This window comes from Heterodontus francisci, chromosome 34, assembly GCF_036365525.1.
Source record: "Heterodontus francisci isolate sHetFra1 chromosome 34, sHetFra1.hap1, whole genome shotgun sequence".
Taxonomy (NCBI): Eukaryota; Metazoa; Chordata; class Chondrichthyes; order Heterodontiformes; family Heterodontidae; genus Heterodontus; species Heterodontus francisci.
The window spans coordinates 26751839-26773368 of NC_090404.1; the positions used below are offsets into that span (position 1 = coordinate 26751839).

A 21530-nucleotide genomic window follows, 5' to 3' on the forward strand; every position below is an offset into this window, starting at 1 on the left:
GCTCCCATTAGCTGATGGTACAAGAACTAGGGAACACAGATGAAGGTTTTGGGTAAGAGATACCAGAGGGGTGCGAGGTAAAACACTTTTTACATAATGACTGGTAATGACCTGAAACTCACTGCCAATGAGGGTGGTGGAAGTGGAATCAATGAATGATGTCAAAATGAAATTGAATGGGCACGTGAGGGAAATAAACCTGCAGAGCAATGTGGAGAGCACAGGGGAATGGGACTGCCTGGATTGCAATAGAGAAATGGCATGGACTCAAAGGTCCAAACAGCCTCCTTCTGTGCAAGATTCATTTGTGTAATCTCTCCTTGTAATTTAACCCCCTGAAGTCCAGGTATCAAACAGGTAAATCTGTCCTGCACTTCCTCCAAGACCAATATATTCTTCCTAAAGTGTGGTGCCCAGAAATGAACACAGTGCTCCACGTGTGGTCTAACCAGGGTTTTGTGTATCTCAGTGCTTTTCCAGTCACACATGGGATCTTGGGCTTCAGAAATGGAAGTATTGAATAAGAAATCCTTTACTATGACAGGACAGACAAACTTTTTCCCTTCCACATTCAAAACTGATGATATTCAGGTCCTGATGAATCGAGTGACTCTGTTAAATCTTGATGTGATGCTTGGTTTGAGCTTGCTGTTTGAAAATCCTCCCCTTGTAATACCCTGTAAAAGGAGTTTATAAAAGCCATCACTGTCAGTCCAGGATAGAAATTCACAACATTCTCTCCTCCTCCTGCTTCCTGGCCCAGGATGGCCGCTCATGCATCCTGCTCCACACTGTCACGCACAAAGATGGTGGCAAGTTCTCAAACTCATTTGTGCCTTTTTCTACAAGAACGTTTAACAGGGACCCTGATGAATGGATGAGAATACACAATCATGATTGATACGACGTAATGGAATTAGTTTTTATTGTTATTATTCATATGTAATTTTAATGAATAAGCAATGTACCCAAAATAAATTTCCTTAAGGACAATGAACTGAAACTGCCTTCAATTGAAGTCGAGGGACCTCCTGGTGGGACTGCTCCTGGTCCTGCCAGTGGGCAGTCAAGGGGGTCGTCCAGCCAGAATGTCTGTCTCTCTTCTGTTGCTAAGTCAGTGCCCTGGTGACGCTGGAGAGGGAGCACGTAGTGCCTGCGATTGAGGCCTTCTGCGATTGGTGGGCACCAGAGGGACAAGCATGTATCACAACACCTAGGAATGACATTTTAGTTTTGATTTAGCAAAGTTCCTTTATAGTTTTTGCTACCGCATATTACTGGTGCCCCTCTCTTTAAGTTGCTGATGCAACAATAAAGACCTACCACAGGTTAGTGACCGACTTGCACATCCAACACCCATCCCGATACAAACCAACTCTTAATTGCCAGGCAGTTAATTTAAAGGAAACTGAGATCAGTTATAAAGGGGCCTGGGGCGGGAGGAACCATTGGGACACAGCACAGGGCAGGAGGTCCCCCCTCCCCCCAGGCCCCTTTATAACTGATCTCAGTTTCCTTTAAATTTTCACCCTTTGATGTTACAATTTATTAATCCTTAGTTCCTCCAAAAGAGCTGGAAATCTGGCGGCCGTTAACCCCGGGACTGTCACCGGTAGAAGCCCCGCAGCTGCCACCCCGCTCGGTGCAAACGTGGGACCAGGAGATTCTTATTGAGCATGTTGAGGCCTACACCGGGTGTTTCTGAAGCTTCCCTGCCTGCCCAGTCCCTATTTCTCCTCCATTTAGAGATGCTCCCTGACCAGTGCCCATTTCTCCTCCATTTACAGACGCTCCCTGCCCAGTCCATTTCTGCTCCATTTACAGACGCTCCCTGACCGGTCTCCATTTCCCCTCCAATTACAGACGCTCCCTGACCAGTCCTCATTTCTCCTCCATTTAGAGACGCTCCCTGCCTCTCCTGGATTTTGGGACAGTCTCTGCTCTCGGCTCTTTGTTGAGATTGGGGCCGGAGGGAAGCAGTGGAAGCCGCGGCTGGAGGTTGATCTTGTTGTTTGTTGTGATCTCGCTGTTTAGATTGTCTCCTGACTCCGCACTCGGTGTGTTTGCAGCCTGCGAGCCCCGGGCTTTATTAACCCGCTTCCCTCTCACCTGCGGAAACCGTGCTCTCTGCCTCATCCCAGGCTGGTCGCGCATGCTCTGCTCACTTCACCTGCCTACACGGCTGATTGACGGCAGTTCTGGACCAATACGAAGAGCTGGGGCGGAACTGGAGGACTGAGTGGGCAGTGGATCCCTCAGAGCGAGGAAGGGCGTGGCTTATGCAAGGATAAGGCATTTTCTCCTTTCATTTCAGATTTCCAGCATCTGCAGTATTTTGGTTTGATTTTAATGCAGGTGTTGCTCAGAGAACTAAGTTGAGAAACACAGTCAGACCAATTAAGAGCCGGTTTGTATCAGGGTGGGTGTTGGATGTGGAAGTCGATCCCTGACCTTCTGTGTTGGTCCTTTTTGTGGCATCAGTTTGAGCTGGAGTGGAGATGGAGGAGAAGCCAGTTCCGAAACTGACCCGAAACGTTAACTCTGCTTCTCTTTCCACAGATGCTGCCAGACCTGCTGAGTGGTTCCAGCATTTCTTGTTTTTATTTCAGATTTCCAGCATTTGCTTTTATTATATAAGGATTTTTAAATTGAGATGGTGCTCAACTGGGAGCCTGTGTCGGCCAGCGAGCACAGTAGTGATGGGTGAACAGGACTGGGTTCGAGTAAGGACACAGGCAGCAGAGTTTTGGATGATCTCAAGTTTACAGAGGGTAGAATGTGGGAGGTCGGCCAGGAGTGTGCTGGAATAGTCAAGTTGAGAGGTGACAAATACATGGATGTAAGTTTCAGATGTAGATGATCTGAGGCAGTGGTGAAGTCTGGTGATGTTACTGAGGTGAAAATAGGCAGTCTGAGTGATGGTGTCGATATGCAGTTGGAAGCTCATCTTGGGGTCAAATATGACACCAAGGTTATGAATGGTCTGGTTTAGCCTCAGGCAGTTTCCAGGGAGAGGGATAGAGTTGGTGGCGAGGGAGTGGAGTTCGTAACAGGAACTGAAGACAATGGCTTCAGACTTCCCAATATTTAATTGGAGGAAATTTCTGTTCATCCAATACTGGATGTCAGACAAGTCAGGATGGTGTGTGACTTGGAGGGGAACTTGGAGGTGATGGTGTTCACATACACCTGCTACCCTGATCCTTCTAGATGATGGAAGTTGAGGGTTTGGGAGGTTCTGTCAAAGTTCTGGTCCAGTTGTAGATATATAAAATACCTCTCCTCTCGCTGCCCATCCCAACTCACCCTTTCTCCATCCCTCACTTTCTCCTCCCATAGAGGGCAGAGTGTTGTGTAGGTCCATACTGGGTGTCAGGACATTAGTGAACCAGTTGGGGTTGTACATCAATCCAGCAGCTTTCACGGTCACTTTTTCCTGGCGCCGGCCCCAAAAATTACCAGATTCATTCAGCTCCATTTCACAAACTGTCTTTGTGTTTTTGTGGATTCTCTCACACACTGTTTTTTCTGTTTTAAATCAATTTCACAGGGTATTAGAAGGGGAGGAATTGCAGCCGTGAAATGCAAAGCAAACGTCAGATCAGGATCTGAAGGAGTCGTCCAGTTTATCATAACCCGAATATCACCGGAGTTTGAACATGGAAGGAAAAAGCAGCGATCACAGTGGGGAGAAACCGTACACGTGTTCTGTGTGTGGACGAGGTTTCAGCCGATCATCTGGCCTTTCAAAACACAAGCACAGTCACACTGGGAAGAAACCATGTAAATATGGAGACTGTGGAAAGGAATTGAATTATCCAGTTGAGCTGGAAACTCATCCACAAAGTCACACCATGGAGAGGCTGTTCACCTGCTCCAAGTGTGGGAAGGGATTCACTCAATCAACCAACTTGCTGAGACATCAGGGAGTTCACACTGGGGAGAGACCTTTTAAATGTCCACATTGTGGGAATTGCTATAAATATTCAGCTGAACTGATGTCCCAACTGATGTTGGGGTTTCAGAAATCCACCATTGGCTTCTCCCTTTCCAACCTTAACCGAAAGACCTGCTTTCAAAAAAGAACTTGGAATTGTCAGTTCACTGTCATTTCTGATTTTTCTTTTTCAAAAGCTGTCCAACCATAAAGTTGCCCAGTGATCTTTTTCAACCTGTTTTTATGTCATCTTTATTTTTTATAGTCTTCCACCTCGGTGGAAATGAACTTCAACCAGGAAAGCAAGTGGGTGGAACTGCATACTCCTTCACAACTTCACTGTGTCAGTCTTCTGTAAATGGCCAAAAAGCAGGTGTGTGTAAACACAGACCAATTCCCAATGTTTGTTTTTGCCTTCATGGGATATCTTAGCAGAGACCACCTGAAAACTGACACAGCTCATTTGACATGGTTTAAAATTAATGGTGCAGGATCAGTAGCTGGCAAGTCGCTGGTCTGCAGCAAAAATATTGGTCTGTCAATAGGAATTTGAAACTTGCTTCCATTTACACAGCAGTGTGTGTCTGAAATAATTTCTGAAAACTCTGCACAAACTGGTTACTGAATGTGAATATCCTGCAGTGAGCATGAACTGTATAAACTGAATATATCCTGTGCTTTGCAGCAACTGAAGTGATCTGGAATTTCCACTTATCGGTTTGCTCAGGTGTATGGCTGAATTCCATTCATTGTTCATCTCCACTTTCACTGTCTACTGCCCCAGTCACACTGTAAACCTTGAGTCAGTGTGAAGCTGTCTTTTACACCATAGTGATGCAAGACAAGAGTAAAACTCTGGTCATCTTTCTTCAATGTGTGGTTTATCATTGCTTAAGATTATCTGGAAAAGACTGTCCTGCACCACAAGTGCTGTGTATTGGTTACAGTGCAACTATCCTGTGAGCTCTCTGCAGTCACTATAAATGGTCACTGGGTTTCTGAGACTGATATCACAATACTCTGTACATGTATGAATATGTATATACAGAGTGCTGCCTTTCTCCAAGTCAACACAATAGTTATGATTTTCAGCTCACCTTGCTGTTAAATGCAGCTGTCACTGGACCAATTGATGCAGTAAAACAGGAGCCAGAAGTGTTCATCACTGTTGGGATATACAGCTGTCCATTGGACCTGCTGCATTGTCACAGGGCCATTACCAAACTTTTGAGCCTGATTTGGAGATGATACAACAGAACCTCAAACTTGTTACTGTAGATGTCGTCATCGGCTGTCCCTCGATTCGAGGATGACGTCTACTCAATGTCGTGAGTTTCTGCCATGGGTCTTCAGGTCACTGAACAGGCCGATTCTCGACCTGCAGATGTTTGGGCACATGGGGCAGGACGTCCCACCAGGTAGTGGGACCTGGAGTGCAGGATTTGCTTCCTAGAGGTACAACACTAGTCTCATTACTTTTCCACTGTCGCTAGCAAGATCTGGGACAATTTTTATATTGTTTAATATTTGGAACACCACGTTTTTAATTAGCTTTCATTAAGATTATAATGAGATCTGCACTGCAAACAAGATTTTAGTTTAGAATCTTTATATTGTGACTCATTATCTTAAATTATAAAATCTACCGTGAGTCATGATATTTACAAACAAGCATTCTATCCAAAGAGTCACCACATTTGCTAAAGTTAATCAGGTTATTTTCCTCTTTTGTGTTTGGAGGTAAATAATTGTCTGAAGAAAAATTGGGTTGGGAGTATCACATGCTCCTAACAGAATGTATGTTATATTCCTGGCCATTTAAGTTAATGGACAGTAAATTGGACAGGCTGTATAACTGGTATACAATCCTCCCTACCTGGTTTTACTTTCTGCTTCGTTCAGGTGATTATGTCATAGCACAAAATAAGAACAATTACCCCACTTATGTTCAAGTTTCTGGATTGTCAATGTCTCTTTAATATTTCCTCTTTATTACTTTATAGATCTATTGATTTGGTCACATCACTTACCATCTGTGCCATCTGGAATGCTTATATTGCTTTCCATTAAAGTTGACACATCTTCTCAGAACACCTTTTTCATGAACAAGCTATAAATAGGCAGAAGCAGGACATTGAGAACATGAAGCTCTGTAAAACCAATTATCAGCTGTTAGGTAAGTCTCATGAAATTGTATTCTGAGTACAGTGTAATTTTATTCATTACAGATGCAAAATTGTTCAAAATTGCCATTACGCAACCAGTTTGCTTCAATAACTGCTGTAATTACATGATTCCTTGTAAAAAAAAAATACATTTTTGGCCACTAATTTTCAGACTTTTTTGGTCTTTGTCCACTTTCACCCCTGCATTTGTTACCTATTTTGTGAAATACTCTCCCTATTAGTGCTCAACTGCTGGATAACTCTGATTACATTTATATGTGTTTATACATGTCTATAAAGTGTCTGTGTGCCCAGATTTAACTAAGTTGTGATTTATAACCAATAAATGATGTTTTGGGCATGACTTGTAATCTGGTATCTTGGTGATTTGTTCAGAAAGATTTAATTCACTCACTCAGCAGCTTGAGAGGAACCAGACTGAGGTTTAATGAACAGAAGAAATAGGAGCTGGAGGAGGCCATTTGGCCCTTCGAGCCTGTTCTGCCATTCACCAGGATCGTGGCTGATCTTCTACCTCAACTCCACCTTCCCGCACTATCCCCATATCCCTTAATTCACTCAGTACCCAAAAATCTATCAATCTCTGTCTTAAATATACTCAACGACTGAGCATCCACAGCTCCCTGGGGTAGACAATTCCAAAGATTCACAACCCTTTCAGTGAAGAAATTTCTCCTCATTTCAGTCCTAAATGTCCGACCCCTTATCCTGAGACTGAGACCCGGTGTTCTAGATTCCCCAGACAGGGGAAACATTTTCTCAGCATCTACCCTGCCAAGTCCCTTAAGAATTTATGTATTGGTCAGATCATGTCTCATTCTTCTAAACTCCAGGGAATATAGACCTAGTCTACTCAATCTCTCCTCATAGGAGGAGATGGAGCACAGTGGGGGTGCTGTAGCATAGTGGTTATGTTACTGAACTAGTAATCCAGAGGCCTGGACTAATGATGCAGAGACATGAATTCAAATCCCACCAGGACAGTTCAGGGATTTAAACTCAATCAATTAAATAAATCTGGCATTAAAAAAAAGCTAGTATCAGTAATGGTGACAATGAAACTACTGGATTGTCCTAAAAACCCACCTGGTTCACTAATTTCGTTTAGGGAAGGAAATCTGCCGTCGTCACCCAATTTGGCCTATATGTGACTCCAGACCCACAGAAATGTGGTTGACTCTTTACCGCCCTATGAAACGGCCTAGCAAGCTACTCAGTTATATTCAAGGAGGTGACTCACCACCACCTTCTCAAGGGCAATTAGGAATGGGCAATAAATTCTGGCCTTTCCAGCAATGCCCACATTCTGTGAATAAATAGAACAATTGCCTCAAGCCAGGACCCAGACTAGTGAACTTTCATTGAATTCCCTCAAGGGCAAGTATGTCCCTCCTTTGGTAAGGAGACCAAAACTGCACACAGTACTCCAGGTGGGGCCTCACCAATGTCCTGTATAATTGTAGTAAGATTTCTTTACGCTAATCCCCCAATCCCTTTGCAGCAAAAGCTAACATACCATTTGCTTTCCTAATTGCTTGCTGTACCTGCATGTTAACTTTCTGTGATTCATGTACGAGAACACCAGGTCCCTCTGAATGTGAAAATTTAATTAAAAACCTGATTTTTTTTCCCAGTCAAAGTGGATGACTTCCTACTTGGCATATTGTATTCAATTTGTCCTGTTCTTGCACACTCAGCCAACCTGTCTATATCCCTCTGCAGCCTGTTTGTGTTCTCCTCACTACTTACTTTCCCACCTAACTCTGTATCATCAGTAAACCTGGATACATTACACTCAGTCCCCTGTTACAGGCAGGTAGGAAATGGGGTGACTGGCTTTCACTTTTCACCTCCCGACTGACCACAGATAGTGTTTTTATTAAACTAGTGTTTCAGCCCGAGTATTTTATAGATCGAATGAACAGACCAACAACTGGTTTTCTCATGGGTTTAAAGAAAGAAAAATAACTATTTTTTCCACAATAACTGAATTTTTCGCAACCTTCAACCACTCACGCATTCACACACTTAAACACACATGCGGATAGATAGAAAGGAAAAGGTAAGACGCATTTAAAGTCCCAAGTGATGTAAGAGTTTTGTGCTTTGCAGAAACCTGTTGAATCAACTCGGGAGGAAAGTCTTTTCAAAGGTGCAGGCCTGGATGTTTGTAATCTTGAACTTGCTGAAGTGTTGCAGTGTTTCTGATTTACTTCCACTGGTGGGGAATTCAAAAATCACCTTGCAATTTCTCTCTGTCCCAGTTGTTTAAAGATGGTTTGAAACTCTTTTTGCAGATAGGGCACCTTTGCTCAGCCGGTCGGCCTCACAGCTTCTCTGGCTGGAAGTATGGCCTTCAGTCTCTCTCCATGTCTCTCTTTACGACAAAATTCTTATCAGCTTGGTTTCGGTCAGGTGACCAAATAATGCTCTCCCCTGCAGGGTTTAAACAATGTCTTTGAACGTGCACCATTGTTAAAAATGGGGTTTGAAGATGGCTCATCATGATACTGTGGTGTTAGGTCACACCTATTATTTTGGTTTTGAATCCACAGTCTCCCTCTCTGCCAGGGTCTTTGATAACTCAATTGTTGAAGATAGGAGCTGCTTTGCTTTGAGTTGCCTGTTTCCCATTTTAATGTCTTCCCTGGGCTGGATCAGATGTGATGATGGGTTTTGGTCTCCAACAGCCCAGATGTATTTTGTAATACAGGAGGGGAGTCACCTGACCCCTACCCAATCTTGTCTGCAGCAATGTGTCCATGTTTTGGGGTTTAACTCACCAATTCATTTTTTATAGTTCGTAACTGCTCCAGCTCACTTCATTTTTCATCCTTGCTCCTTCTGTGAGCATAACAGCTTCTCTGGCTGGGTTCAGTTCTACACTCACTGGTTCCTCCCTCTCCTTCCCTGAAGGTGCTGACTCTGTCTGTGTGTACGTGCTCTCTCTCCCCCTCCTCCGACACTCTGGCCCTCCCTGTCCATTGTAACATCTCCCAGTTCTGGTGATGGACTCTCACTGACCACTCTCCATTTCTCCTTCTTATGCAGATGCTCCCTGATTGTCAATATTTCATATCATCATACACTCAGAAGGAGGCCATTCGGTCCATCATGTCTGTGCTGACTCTCTGAAAGAACTATCCAATTAGTCTCACTCCCCTACACTTTCCCGATAGCCTTGAAAAATTTCCCTTCTGAAGTATTTATCCAGTTCCTTTTTGAAAGTTATTATTGAATCTGCTTCCTTCACTCCTTCAGACAGTGCATTCCAGATCAGAACAACTCGCTGCCTAAAAACATTTCTCCTCACCTCCTTCTACTGGCTTTATTGGTCATAGAGTCATAGAGTTATACAGCACAGAAACAGGGCCCTCGGCCCATCGTGTCTGTGCCAGCTATCAAGCACCTATCTATTCTAATCCCATTTTCCAGCACTTGGCCCATAGCCTTGTATGCTATGATGTTTCAAGTGCTCATCTAAATACTTCTTAAATGTTGTGAGGGCTCCTGCCTCTACCACCTCTTCAGGCAGTGTGTTCCAGATTCCAACCACCCTCTGGGTGAATCTTTTTTTCCCTCAAATCCCCTCTAAACCCCTTACCTTAAATCTATGCCCCCTGGTTATTGATCCCTCCACTAAGTGAAAAAGTTTCTTCCTATCTACCCTATCTATGCCCCTCATAATTTTGTATACCTCAATCAGGTCCCCCCTCAGCCTTCTCAGCTCTAAGGAAAACAACCCTGGCCTATCCAGTCTCTCTTCATCGCTGAAATTATCCAGCCCAGGCAACATCCTGGTGAATCTCCTCTGCACCCTCTCCAGTACAATCACATCCTTCCTATAGTGTGGTGACCAGAACTCTACACAGTACTCCAGCTGTGGCCTAACTAGCATTTTATACAGCTCCATCATAACCTCCCTGCTCTTATATTCTATGCCTCGGCTAATAAAGGCAAGTATCCCATATGCCTTCCTAACCACCTATCTACCTCTGCTGGTTCCTTCAGTGATCTATGGACAAGTACACCAAGGTCCCTCTGAACTTCCGATGGTCCTACCATCCATTGTATATTCTCTTGCCTTGTTAGTCCTCCCAAAATGTATCACCTCACACTTCTCAGGATTAAATTCCATCTGCCACTGCTGTGCCATCTTACCAGCCCATCTATATCGTCCTGTAATCTGAGGCTTTCCTCCATACTATTTACGACACCAATTTTTATGTCATTTGCGAACTCATTAATTTTAAGTAATTGAGTATTAAGTAATAATTGGCCAATTATTTTAAATCTCTGTCCTCTGGTTACTGACCCTCCTGCCAGTGGAAACAGTGTCTCCCTCTCTATTCAATGAAAATCCCTCGTCATTTTGAACACGTCTGTTAAATCGCCCGTTAACCTTCTCTGCTCTCAGAACAATCCCAGCTTCTCCAGAGAACTGAAACCCCTCATTCCTGGTATCATTCTAATAAATCTCCTCTGCAACTTCTCCAAGGCCCTAATTCTTTTCCAAGGTCTGGTGCCCAGAACTGGACAAAATACTCCTGCTGAGATCTAACTAGTGATTTATAAAGGTTTAGCAGAGTTTCCTTGCCTCTGTACTCTAGGTTTCTATTTATAAAGCCAAGGATCTGCTCTGCTTTTTAAACAGCTTTATTGATTTGTCCTGCCACCTTCAAAGATTTGTGTTCAGGCCCCGCCAGTTCTCTCTACACTGTTTAAAATTGTATTATTTAGTTTATATTGCCTCTCCGCATTCTTCCTTCCAAAATGCATTACTTGACACTTCTCTGCATTAAATTTCATCTGCCATGTCTCTGCCCATTGCACCAGTCTGTCAATATCTTCCAGAGATCTGGTACCATCCTTCTCACTCTTTACCACTCCTCTGTCATTGACAGACGTTCCCTGACCAGTCCCAATTTCTCCTCTATTTACAGACGATCCCTGAGAGTTCCCAGCTCTTGCTGTTCCTCCTGGAGTTTGCCACTTACATTGCACTTTCTGGCCAGGGTGAAACCGGGAGCCGCTCCCTCCACGCCTCTTCCCTGGCAGCTCACAATGCCCGGCTGATTGACGGAAGCTCAGGACCAATAGGGAGAGTGGGGCGGGGCTGGAGGACTAAGCAGGCAGATGGTCCTTCGACCAATCGGAGTGAATGAGTGGGCAGGGCTGAACCCGTCTCTCCCTCATTGGCTGAAACTCGGCATCATTCTGAAAGCTGGTTTCTCTCAGACTCCAGGAGCAAACTGGCCCTTTTCTGTTGTGGCTTTAAACAGATGAAACCCTGTGGATGTGGAGCAAACATGACCGAGTGTTGCAGACTGGCACATTCCAAGGTCCAGGACTACGTGCTGAGGAACACACCAAAGCTTGGGGCAGCTGCTGCAAAGGCTCAATGGGGAAAGACCACTGTGTAAGGTCCTCCCACCAAAGTGAACTGAGGGGATGGACCCATGGGAAACCCCTCTGGCTTTATAGACCAAATATGGTTTGCTGTAAAATGTACATGGCATGTAAAATGGAATGGAAGGGCTGTGAGGCAACTCACTCCCATATTGAAGAAAACTAATTTCCTTTGCACTTTTTGGAATGTCAACTTGGTGCTGTTTTTAACTGTTTTGTAATGTACTTTTTTTCAGATTTTTATGAATAAAGTATATTTTTGGAAAAAAATGTGGAACTAACATTTCAACATTTGTTAGTGAAATGGATTCATTCAGGACAGACAGCAGGGATTATTTCAGGAAATAACACACTGCAGTGATTGTTTCTCTTTGAACTCTTCCCTTGGAGAACAGTGTGAATTAGTGGAAGGCTGTTCACAGGCTGTTTAACACTCCTTCCATGACTGGAACCATTTGATTCCAGCTGATCTGTTGGTCAGTCTTTAACTGGGAGAGTTTGATGAGCTCCCACAGCTCACACAATGGGTGTGGACAGTCACACTCACCAGACATAGCTATGAACTCCCCGTAAATCCAACCCTCTGATTTCTGTTTTGTAACCATCTTTCCATCCATTCTGCTGCCTGGTCCTTCACTCCACACAGCCTGATCTTGGTCACCTTGCAGACTGTACAAACTGTTATGGATAGCAAGCTGGTTACAAAACAGAAAACAGAGAGTCAGGGTTAAGAGTAGCTACTCAGACTGGTGGAAGTTGGAAAGTGGTGTTCCACAGGGATCGGTGCTGGGACCACTGTTATTCACCATTTACATTAACGATTTAGACTCAGGAATCGGAAGTACAATTTCAAAATTTGCGGATGACACCAAATTGGGAGATCGAATTACTCCCGAGGAAAACTGACAAAATGCACAAAGATTAATAAACTTGCAGAATGGGATTGTAATAGGCAAATGAATGTCAATATAGATAAATGTGCTGTGATGTATTTTGATAGGAAGAATAAGTAGGCCATGAACGACTTAGAAAATAAGAGATTAAACGGGACGGAGGAGCAAAGGGATCAAGGGTACAGATACACAGACCAATAAAAGTAGCAAATCAGGTTAAGAAGGTCTTAAAGAAACAAATAAAGAATGAGGGTTCATTCCGATAGGATAGAATTGAAAAGGAGGGAAGTTATGTTAAACTTGTATTGAACATTTGTTAGATCACACTTGGAGAACTGTGAACAGTTCAGGTCTCCATATTATAAAAAAAGGAATGGAGGCAGTGGGAAAAGGTGCAAAGAAGATTTGCAAGGTTGGTCCAAGAACTGAGAGGATATACTTATCAGGAAAGGCTGAACAGGCTGGAGCTATTTCCTCCAGATAAAGGAGATGGTTGATAGGTGACCTGATAGAGGTCTTTGAGATTATTCAAAGATTCTACAGGATGGACATAGAGAAAATATTTCCACCTGTGGGTGATTCCAAAACTAATGGTCATAAATATCAGAGAGTCATCAATAAATCCAATAAGGAATTCAGGAGAGGTACGAATGTGGAACGCACTACCACAGGGAGTAGTTGAGGTAAATAGCAGAGATAAAGTGAAGAAACTAGATAGTACATGAGGGAGAAAGGAATGGAAGGATATACTGATCAGGTTAGATGAATTGTGCACCATCTTCTTTTCCAAAGATCTCTGTTTCTCTAATGGCTGCTTTTGTCTCCCTCAATTGTGGGTGATATTTGTCCCTATTCTCCTGGAAACTGAATCCATCTTGTTCCAAACTGGGTTCAATGTAAGACTGTTCGGGAAGTCAGGCATCATTCATTCCTAGATCTATGCTGACAGGTATAACCCCAGACAGTTCCTTCGTCAGGATTCCGCTGGTTCCTCACCATGTATTTGTCAGAATACTGAAACACAGCTTTCTTAAAGTCCAGTCCTGGAGGCCCCACTCCCAAGTAACATTTGTACCACACAAGTGCCAGGCAATGACCATCTCCAACAAGAGAGAATCAAACCATCTCCCCTTGACATTCAACAGCACAACCATCACTGAATCCCCCACCAACATCCTGGGGGTTATATTGACCAGAAAATTAACTGGACCAGCCATATAAATACTATGACTACAAGAGCAGGTCAGAGGCTGGGAATTCTGTGGCGACTAACTTACCTCCTAAAGCCTGTCCACCATCGACAAGGCACAAGTCAGGAGTGTGATGGAATACTCTCCACTTATCTGGATGAGTGCAGCTCCAACAACACTCGAAGCTCAACACCATCCAAGACAAAGCAGCCACTTAATCAACACCCCATCCACCACCTTCAACATTCACTCACTGAGTACACACTGCAGTCATTGTGCACCATATACAAGGTGCACTGCAGCGACTCACTAAACCTCCTTCCACAGCATCTTCTGAACCTGCGACCTCTACCACCAAGAAGGACAAGAGCGACAGACACATGGAAACATCACCACCTGCAAGTTCCCCTCCAAGCCACACACCATCCTGACTTGGAACTATATCACTGTTCCTTCAATGTCACTGGGTCAAAAACGTGGAACTCCCTTTCTAACAGCACTGTGCGTATACTCACACCAGGTGGATTGCAGTGGTTTAAGAAGGCAGCTCACCACATCTTTTCAAGGGTAATTCGGGACAGGCAACAAATTCTGCCCTTTCTAGCGACACTCCCATCGCATTAAAAAAATTCTGAGAGTCTGCAACCTTCAGCAGAATCAGTGGTGGAGCTCACAGCCAGAACGTTCTGAGTGACTGTTGGGATCCACCCCCGTGGATGTTCCGGGTTGTGTATCGTGCTGTCTAACACTAACACATCAATAGGGAATTACTGGTAACACACTGCAGATCCTTCCTTATCTGGAGATTAAATGACTGTTGTATAATTGTACCAGCAGCTGTAAAGTGGAATTTAACCAGTTTATTTTGAACGGGACTATTTTAAATGAGTTAACACCTGCCTTAAAACGGTAGACTCAGGACTGTCACACAAACATGTCCTACTTGGTAAAATAATTACCAGTCATTTTCAGACTGGAAACTTAAACCTGCCGTTTCACTTTCAGTCAGGAACAGATCACAGTTTTACACCAGTCTCTGATTTTACAGCACGTTTCCAGCATTCACCTGTGTTCTTCTAAACACTGTTGTAAAGGAGCCTTCTGTTCTGTGCCCAGGAGCTCTGAACCATGGAACAGAGCGGCTGGGACACATTTCTTACAGGCCTCAGGATTAACCCACACGGGGACTTTGCGGTCAGTGAAGAGAGACGAGAAAGACCAAAGTGCCCTTTGTCCCTCTCAGTGTGATCCTGAAGGACTGTGTTCAGGCTGAAGTTCTGTTCCTGCCGTACGATCCTCCCCCCAGATTGTCCTTTCTGAGCTCCAGCCAGGTGATGCTAAACACACAGGTGGGAAAGACAAAAATCTACAACAGTGTTTAAAACAAAGCTAATTTATTTAACATTTATCCAGAAAATTAAACTCCAGACAAGTTATAAGGTTATTAATATCAGCAGAAACAAACCCCAACTGTCAGAATAGAAATACAGCAAATTTACAGCACAAAAGGAGGCCATTCAGCCCATTGTGTCTGTGCCGAATTACAGCTGAGAAAAGGTTTCCAGCTTAATCCCACTTTCCAGTTGTTACGACCTCAGAGTGATCGCCAACGTGAAAAATGAGATATGAACCCTAGAACAAATTACAGAAGATTTCATGTCTTAAGTCTTTTATAACAATTAAAAGAAATCCCCAATTAACTAAATAGAACTTTGATTGTAATTTGGGGTGTCAGCTATTTACAAAGGTATTTTCTTTACTTATTCAACACTTGAATATCTCACACCACACTGATACATTACACAGTCCTTTTTGATGATAAAATCCTTCGTGGTTAAAAGTCCCAGATTCCTCCCAGTTCAATGTGCTGGATCTCCCAGACCTTTAAACAAAAAAACAATATTTTCCTTCGCTCACTTCTCCGAGCACTTCTGAGCTGCACATCCGTGGATAATGTGATTTCCGGTGATCCTGTGGGCCCTTTACTCCTCCACAAACTACAACTCTCAAAAAAAAAGGTTCAAGTTTCCACAGCCGTTCACTGTATCTCTTCAGAGAGCAGGTGTTCACTCTCTCTCTCTCCAGCTGCCCCTGCTGGGTGCCTTCTCTTACAGCTTCTCTTGAGGCCTCACCCCGATCGGTTCTCTTTTTACAACCTGCTTGAAGCCATAACGTGATGGTTCATTCCTTACAGCCTGTTTTACTCCAGAAAGTCGGTTAAATTTATCTGGTCCTAGAATTCAATAGTTGATTGTTCTTCTCCAAAATACAAAGACCAGAAGTCTAGTTTCACAAAGCTACTCGGCCTTTCCACTGCCCCCAGGTGTTACCACCTGCCGGTTCATTTACATGTTCTCAATGGCTGACTCCTTGTTTTACAATCCAAAAGTCTGGGAGGGTGAAACCCATTGTTCTTCAGGTGTTAGTGCTGTAGTCTCTGTTCATCAGAAAACAGTCTTTGATCTGTTCCCTCTGTTGTCCTGGTAACCTTTTACAGAGTGGAGGTGAGGTCAGCTGACCTCCTGGATTCCATCTTGAACTTTTAAAAAAATCACAATCTATAAGACATAATCATGTACTAGGTACTAGGTAATGAACCAGGGCAAGTGATAGAGCTGTTGGTGGGCGAGCACTTTGGAGATAGTGATCACAATTCTGTAGCATTCACTGTGGTAATGGAGAGGGATAGGTATGTGCAACAGGGCAAGGTTTACAATTGGGGGAAGGGTAGATATGATGCTGTCAGGCAGGAACTGAGGAGCATAAGTTGGGAGCATATGCTGGCAGGGAAGGGCACGGTCGAAATGTGGAACTTTTTCAAGGAGCAGATAGTAGGGGCCATTGATAAGCATGTCCCTGTCAGACAGGGAAGGGATGGTCATGTGAGGGAACCGTGGTTGACAAGAGAGGTTGAGAGTCTTGTTAGGAAGAAGAAGGATGCGTATATAAAGTTGAGGAAAAAGGGCACAGGCACAGCTCTGGAGGGATACAAGATGGCCAGGAAGGATCTGAAGAAAGGGATTAGGAGAGCTAAGAGAGGGCATGAAAAATGCTTGGCGGGTAGGATAAAAGAAAACCCCAAGGCCTTTTACGCGTATGTCAGAAATATGAGGATGACTAGGGGGACCATAGGTCCGGTCAAGGACAATAGCGGGAGACTGTGTGTTGAGCCGGAAGAGATAAGTGAGGTTTTGAATGAGTACTTCTCTTCGGTATTTACGAATGAGAAGGGGTGTATTACTGAAGAGGACGGTGGGAAGCAGACTGGTAAGCTCGAGGAAGTGCTCGTTAGGAGGGAAGATGTGTTGGGGTTTTTGAATAACTTGAAGATAGACAAGTCTCCCGGGCCTGACGGGGTATATCCAAGGATGTTATGGGAAGCAAGGGATGAAATTGCAGAGCCGCTGGCAATGATCTTTTCATCTTCTCTGCTGACGGGGGTGGTACCAGGTGATTGGAGGGTGGCAAATGTTGTGCCCCTGTTCAAGAAAGGGAATAGGAACAACCCTGGGAATTACAGGCCAGTTAGTCTTACTTCGGTGGTAGGCAAGTTGATGGAAAAGGTGCTGAGGGATAGGATTTCTGAGCATCTGGAAAGACACTGCTTGATTCGGGACAGTCAGCACGGTTTTGTGAGGGGTAGGTCTTGCCTCACAAGCCTGATTGAATTCTTTGAGCAGGTGACCAAGCAAGTGGATGAGGGTAAACCAGTGGATGTGGTGTACATGGATTTTAGTAAGGCATTTGATAAGGTCCCCCATGGTAGACTTATGGAGAAAGTCAGGAGGCATGGGATAGTGGGGAATGTGGCCAGTTGGATTAAGAATTGGCTAACTGATAGAAGGCAGAGAGTGGTCTTAGATGGTAAATACTCAGCCTGGAGCCCAGTTACCAGTGGCGTGCCGCAGGGATCAGTTCTGGGTCCTCTCCTGTTTGTGATTTTTATTAACGACTTGGATGAGGAAGTCGAAGGGTGGGTCAGTAAATTTGCAGATGATACAAAGGTTGGTGGAGTTGTGGATACCGAGGAGGGCTATTGTCGTCTGCAAAGGGACTTGGATAGGTTGCAGTGCTGGGCTGAAAAGTGGCAGATGGAGTTTAACCCTGAAAAGTGTGAGGTCGTCCATTTTGGAAGGACAAACATGAATGCAAAATACTGGGTTAACGGTAGGGTTCTTGGGCATGTGGAGGAGCAGAGAGACCTTGGGGTCTATGTGCATAGATCATTGAAAGTTGCAACTCAAGTGGATAGGGCTGTGAAGAAGGCATATGGGGTGTTAGCGTTCATTAGCAGAGGGATTGAATTTAAGAGCCGTGAGGTGATGATGCAGCTGTACAGGACCTTGGTAAGGCCTCATTTGGAGTACTGTGTGCAGTTCTGGTCGCCTCATTTTAGGAAGGATGTGGAAGCCTTGGAGAGGGTGCAGAGGAGATTTACCAGGATGTTGCCTGGAATGGAGAATAAGTCTTACGAGGAAAGGCTGAACATTCTAGGCCTCTTCTCATTAGAAAGGAGAAGGATGAGGGGTGACATGATAGAGGTTTATAAGATGATCAGGGGAATAGATAGGGTAGACAGTCAGAAACTTTTTCCCCGGGTGGAGCAAAGCGTTACAAGGGGTCATAAATTTAAGGTGAAGGGTGGGAGATATAAGGGGGATGTCAGGGGAAGGTTCTTTACCCAGAGAGTGGTCGAGGCATGGAATGCCTTGCCCGGGGAAGTTGTTGAGTCAGAAACTTTAGGGACTTTCAAAAGGCTTTTGGATAGGTATATGGATAAAGGAGAATGATGGGGTATAGATTAAATTGTCCTTGACAGAGGACAAAGGATCGGCACAACATTGTGGGCCGAAGGGCCTGTTCTGTGCTGTATGTTCTATGTTCTATGTTCTATGTTACAAGGTCCAGTGATCCTAACACCAGTTCACATCAACACAAATGAACCCTGACTGTGACTCAGTTGTTACCATTGTTACCTCTCAGTCAGAAGGTTGTGAGTTCAAGTCCCGCTCCAGAGAGTTTGCTGTGTGCAATTGGCTGCTGTGTTTCCTACATTATAACAGTGTCTACACTTCAATCGTACTTCATTGACTGTAAAACACTTTGACATGTCCTGAGGTAGCGGAAGGTGCTGTATACATGCAGATCTTTCTTTAACCATCAAAATGAACATGGTTCAGTCCTGGATGTGATTAACAGCAGAATCCAACTCCTGCTGTCATATGTGAACTCGCTGGTGCGTCAGCAGGTTGGATGAACGAGTAAATCCCTTCCCACACATGGAGCAGGTGAACGGTCTCTCCCCAGTGTGATCACGCTGGTGTCTCAGCAGGTCGGATGAATAAGCAAATCTCTTCCCACACACGGAGCAGGCGAATGGTCTCTCCCCGGTGTGAACACGCTGGTGTACAATGAGGTCAGATGATTGTCTGAACCCAGTCCCGCAGTCAGAGCACCTGAACGGTCTCTCGTCAGTGTGAACTTGATGGTGTCTCAGTAGGTGGGATAAACAGCTGAATCCCTTCCCACAGTCAGTGCACACGAATGGTCTCTCACCAGTGTGAACTCGCTGGTGTGCAGTGAGGTGTGATGATTGCCTGAACCCAGCCCCACAGTGAGAGCACTTGAAATTTCTCTCCCCAGTGTGAATACGCTGGTGGACTGCGAGGTCAGATGATCGCCTGAACTCAGTGCCGCATTGAGAGCACTTGAAAGGTCTCTTGTCACTGTGCACGCGCTGGTGTGTCAGCAAGTGGGATGACTGAGCGAATCCCTTCCCACACTCAGTGCAGGTGAACGGCCTCTCCCCAGAGTGACTTTGCTGGTGTCTCAGCAGGTTGGATGAACGAGTGAATCCCTTCCCACACTCTGTGCAAGTGAAAGGCCTCTCCCCAGTGTGCGTGCGTCGATGAGTTTCAAGATGGGATAAGCAATTGAATCCCTTCCCACAGTCCCCACATTTCCATGGAGTCTCCGTGGTGAGGGTGTCTTTGTGTCTCTCCAGGTTGGATGATCAGTTGAAGCCTCGTCCACACGCAGAACACGTGTACGGTTTCTCCCCTCTGTGAATGGTGTGATGTTTTTTCAGGCTGTGTAACTGGTTCAAGCTCTTTCCACAGTCAGTGCACTGGAACACTCTCACTCGGGTGTGTGCGCGCCTCGGTGCTTTTCCAGTCACACTGATGTTTGAAATCTTTTCCCACAGACAGAACAGACAAACATTTCTCCTTCCACATTCAAAGGCCGATGATATTCAGATCCTGATGTGATGTTTGGTTTGAGGTTCCCATCTGAAAATCCGCCCCTTGTAATACCCTGTAAAAGAACATAAGAAATAGGGGCAGGAATAGGCCATTCGGCCCCTCAAACCTGCCCCACCATTCAATAAGATCATAGCTGATCTGCCCCAGACCTCAACTCCTCTTTCGAGCCAGCTCCTCATAGCCCTCAACTCCCTGAGATTTCAAAAAATCTTATCTACTTCCTCTTTAAATACTTTCAGTGATCTAGCCTCCACAACTCTCTGGCGTAGAGAATTCCAGACATTCACTACCCTCAGAAGAAATTCCTTCACATCTCAGTTTTAAATGAGTGCTCCCTTATTCTGTAACTATGTCCCCTAGTTCAAGATTCCCCCACTAGTCGAAACATCTTCTCAACATCTACCCTGTCAAGTCCCCTCAGAATCTTGTACGTTTCAATAAGATCACCCCTCATTCTTCTAAACTCTAATGAATAAAAGCCTAACCTGTTTAGCCGTTCTTGATATGTCAACCCCTTCATCCCAGGAAGCAGCCTAGTGAATCTCTTTTGAACTGCCTCCAATGCTTGTATATCCTTTTTTAATTACGGGGACCAAAACAGTACACAGTACTCCAGGTGTGGCCTCACCAACACCCTGTACAGTTGTAACAAGACTTCCCTATTTTTAAACTCCAACCCCCGAGCAATAAAGGCCAAAATTCATTTGCCTCCCTAATCACTTGCTGCACCTGCATGCTAACTTTTTGTGTTTCATGCACAAGAACACCCAGATCCCTCTGTGCTGCACTTTTTTGGAGTCTCTCTCCATTTAAATAATAGTCTGCCTTTTGATTCTTCCTACCTCACACTTTCCTACATTAAACTCCATCTGCCAAGTTTTTGCCCACTCACTCACCTATCTATATCCCCTTGCAGATTCCTTATGTCCTCATCACAACATGCCCTCCCACCTATTTTTGTATCAGCAGCAAATTTGGATATATTACACTCTGCCCCCTCCTCCAAGTCATTAATATAGATCGTAAATAATTGAGGCCCTAGGACTGATCCTTGTGGCACTCCACTAGTTATGTCTTTCCAACCTGAAAAAGACCCATTAATCCCGACTCTCTGTCCTCTGTGAGTTAACCAATCCTCAATCCATGCTAATATATTACCCCCAATACCGTGAACTCCTATCTTGTGCAATAATCTTTTATGTGGCACCTTATCGAATGCCTTCTGGAAATCCAAATACACGACATCTACCGGTTCCCCTTTATCAACTCTGCTTGTTATATCCTCAAAGAACTCTAGCAAATTTGTCAAACAATTTCCCTTTCACAAAACCATGTTGACTCTGTTTGATTGCATTAAGCTTTTCTAAATGTCCTGCTATTTCTTCCTTAATAATGGACTCTAGCATTTTCTCAACTACTGATGTGAGGCTGACTGGCCTATAGTTTCCTGCTTTTTGCCTCCCTCCCTTCTTGAACAGGGGCGTCACATTAACGGTTTTCCAATCCGCTGGGACCCTCCCGGAATCCAGTGAGTTCTGGAATATTTCGACCAATGCCTCCACTATCTCTGCAGCCACTTCCTTTAAAACCCTTGGATGTAGGCCATCAGGTCCTGGCGACTTGTCTGCCTTTAGTCCCATTAATTTATCAAA

The 21530-nt window shown here is 44.5% G+C and overlaps 1 long non-coding RNA gene and 1 pseudogene across 1 annotated transcript; both read right to left on the reverse strand.

Moving 5' to 3' along the window:
• Positions 1 to 514: 514 nt before the first annotated feature.
• On the reverse strand, positions 515 to 2157 carry LOC137349327 (uncharacterized). The gene is made up of 2 exons (XR_010969342.1): positions 2110 to 2157; positions 515 to 866 (listed from the first exon to the last, which is right to left on the reverse strand). It is a non-coding gene; the product is annotated as an uncharacterized lncRNA (long non-coding RNA).
• Positions 2158 to 17852: 15695 nt separating this feature from the next.
• On the reverse strand, positions 17853 to 19865 carry LOC137348758 (zinc finger protein 436-like; annotated as a pseudogene).
• Between the last annotated feature and the right edge of the window lie 1665 nt (positions 19866 to 21530).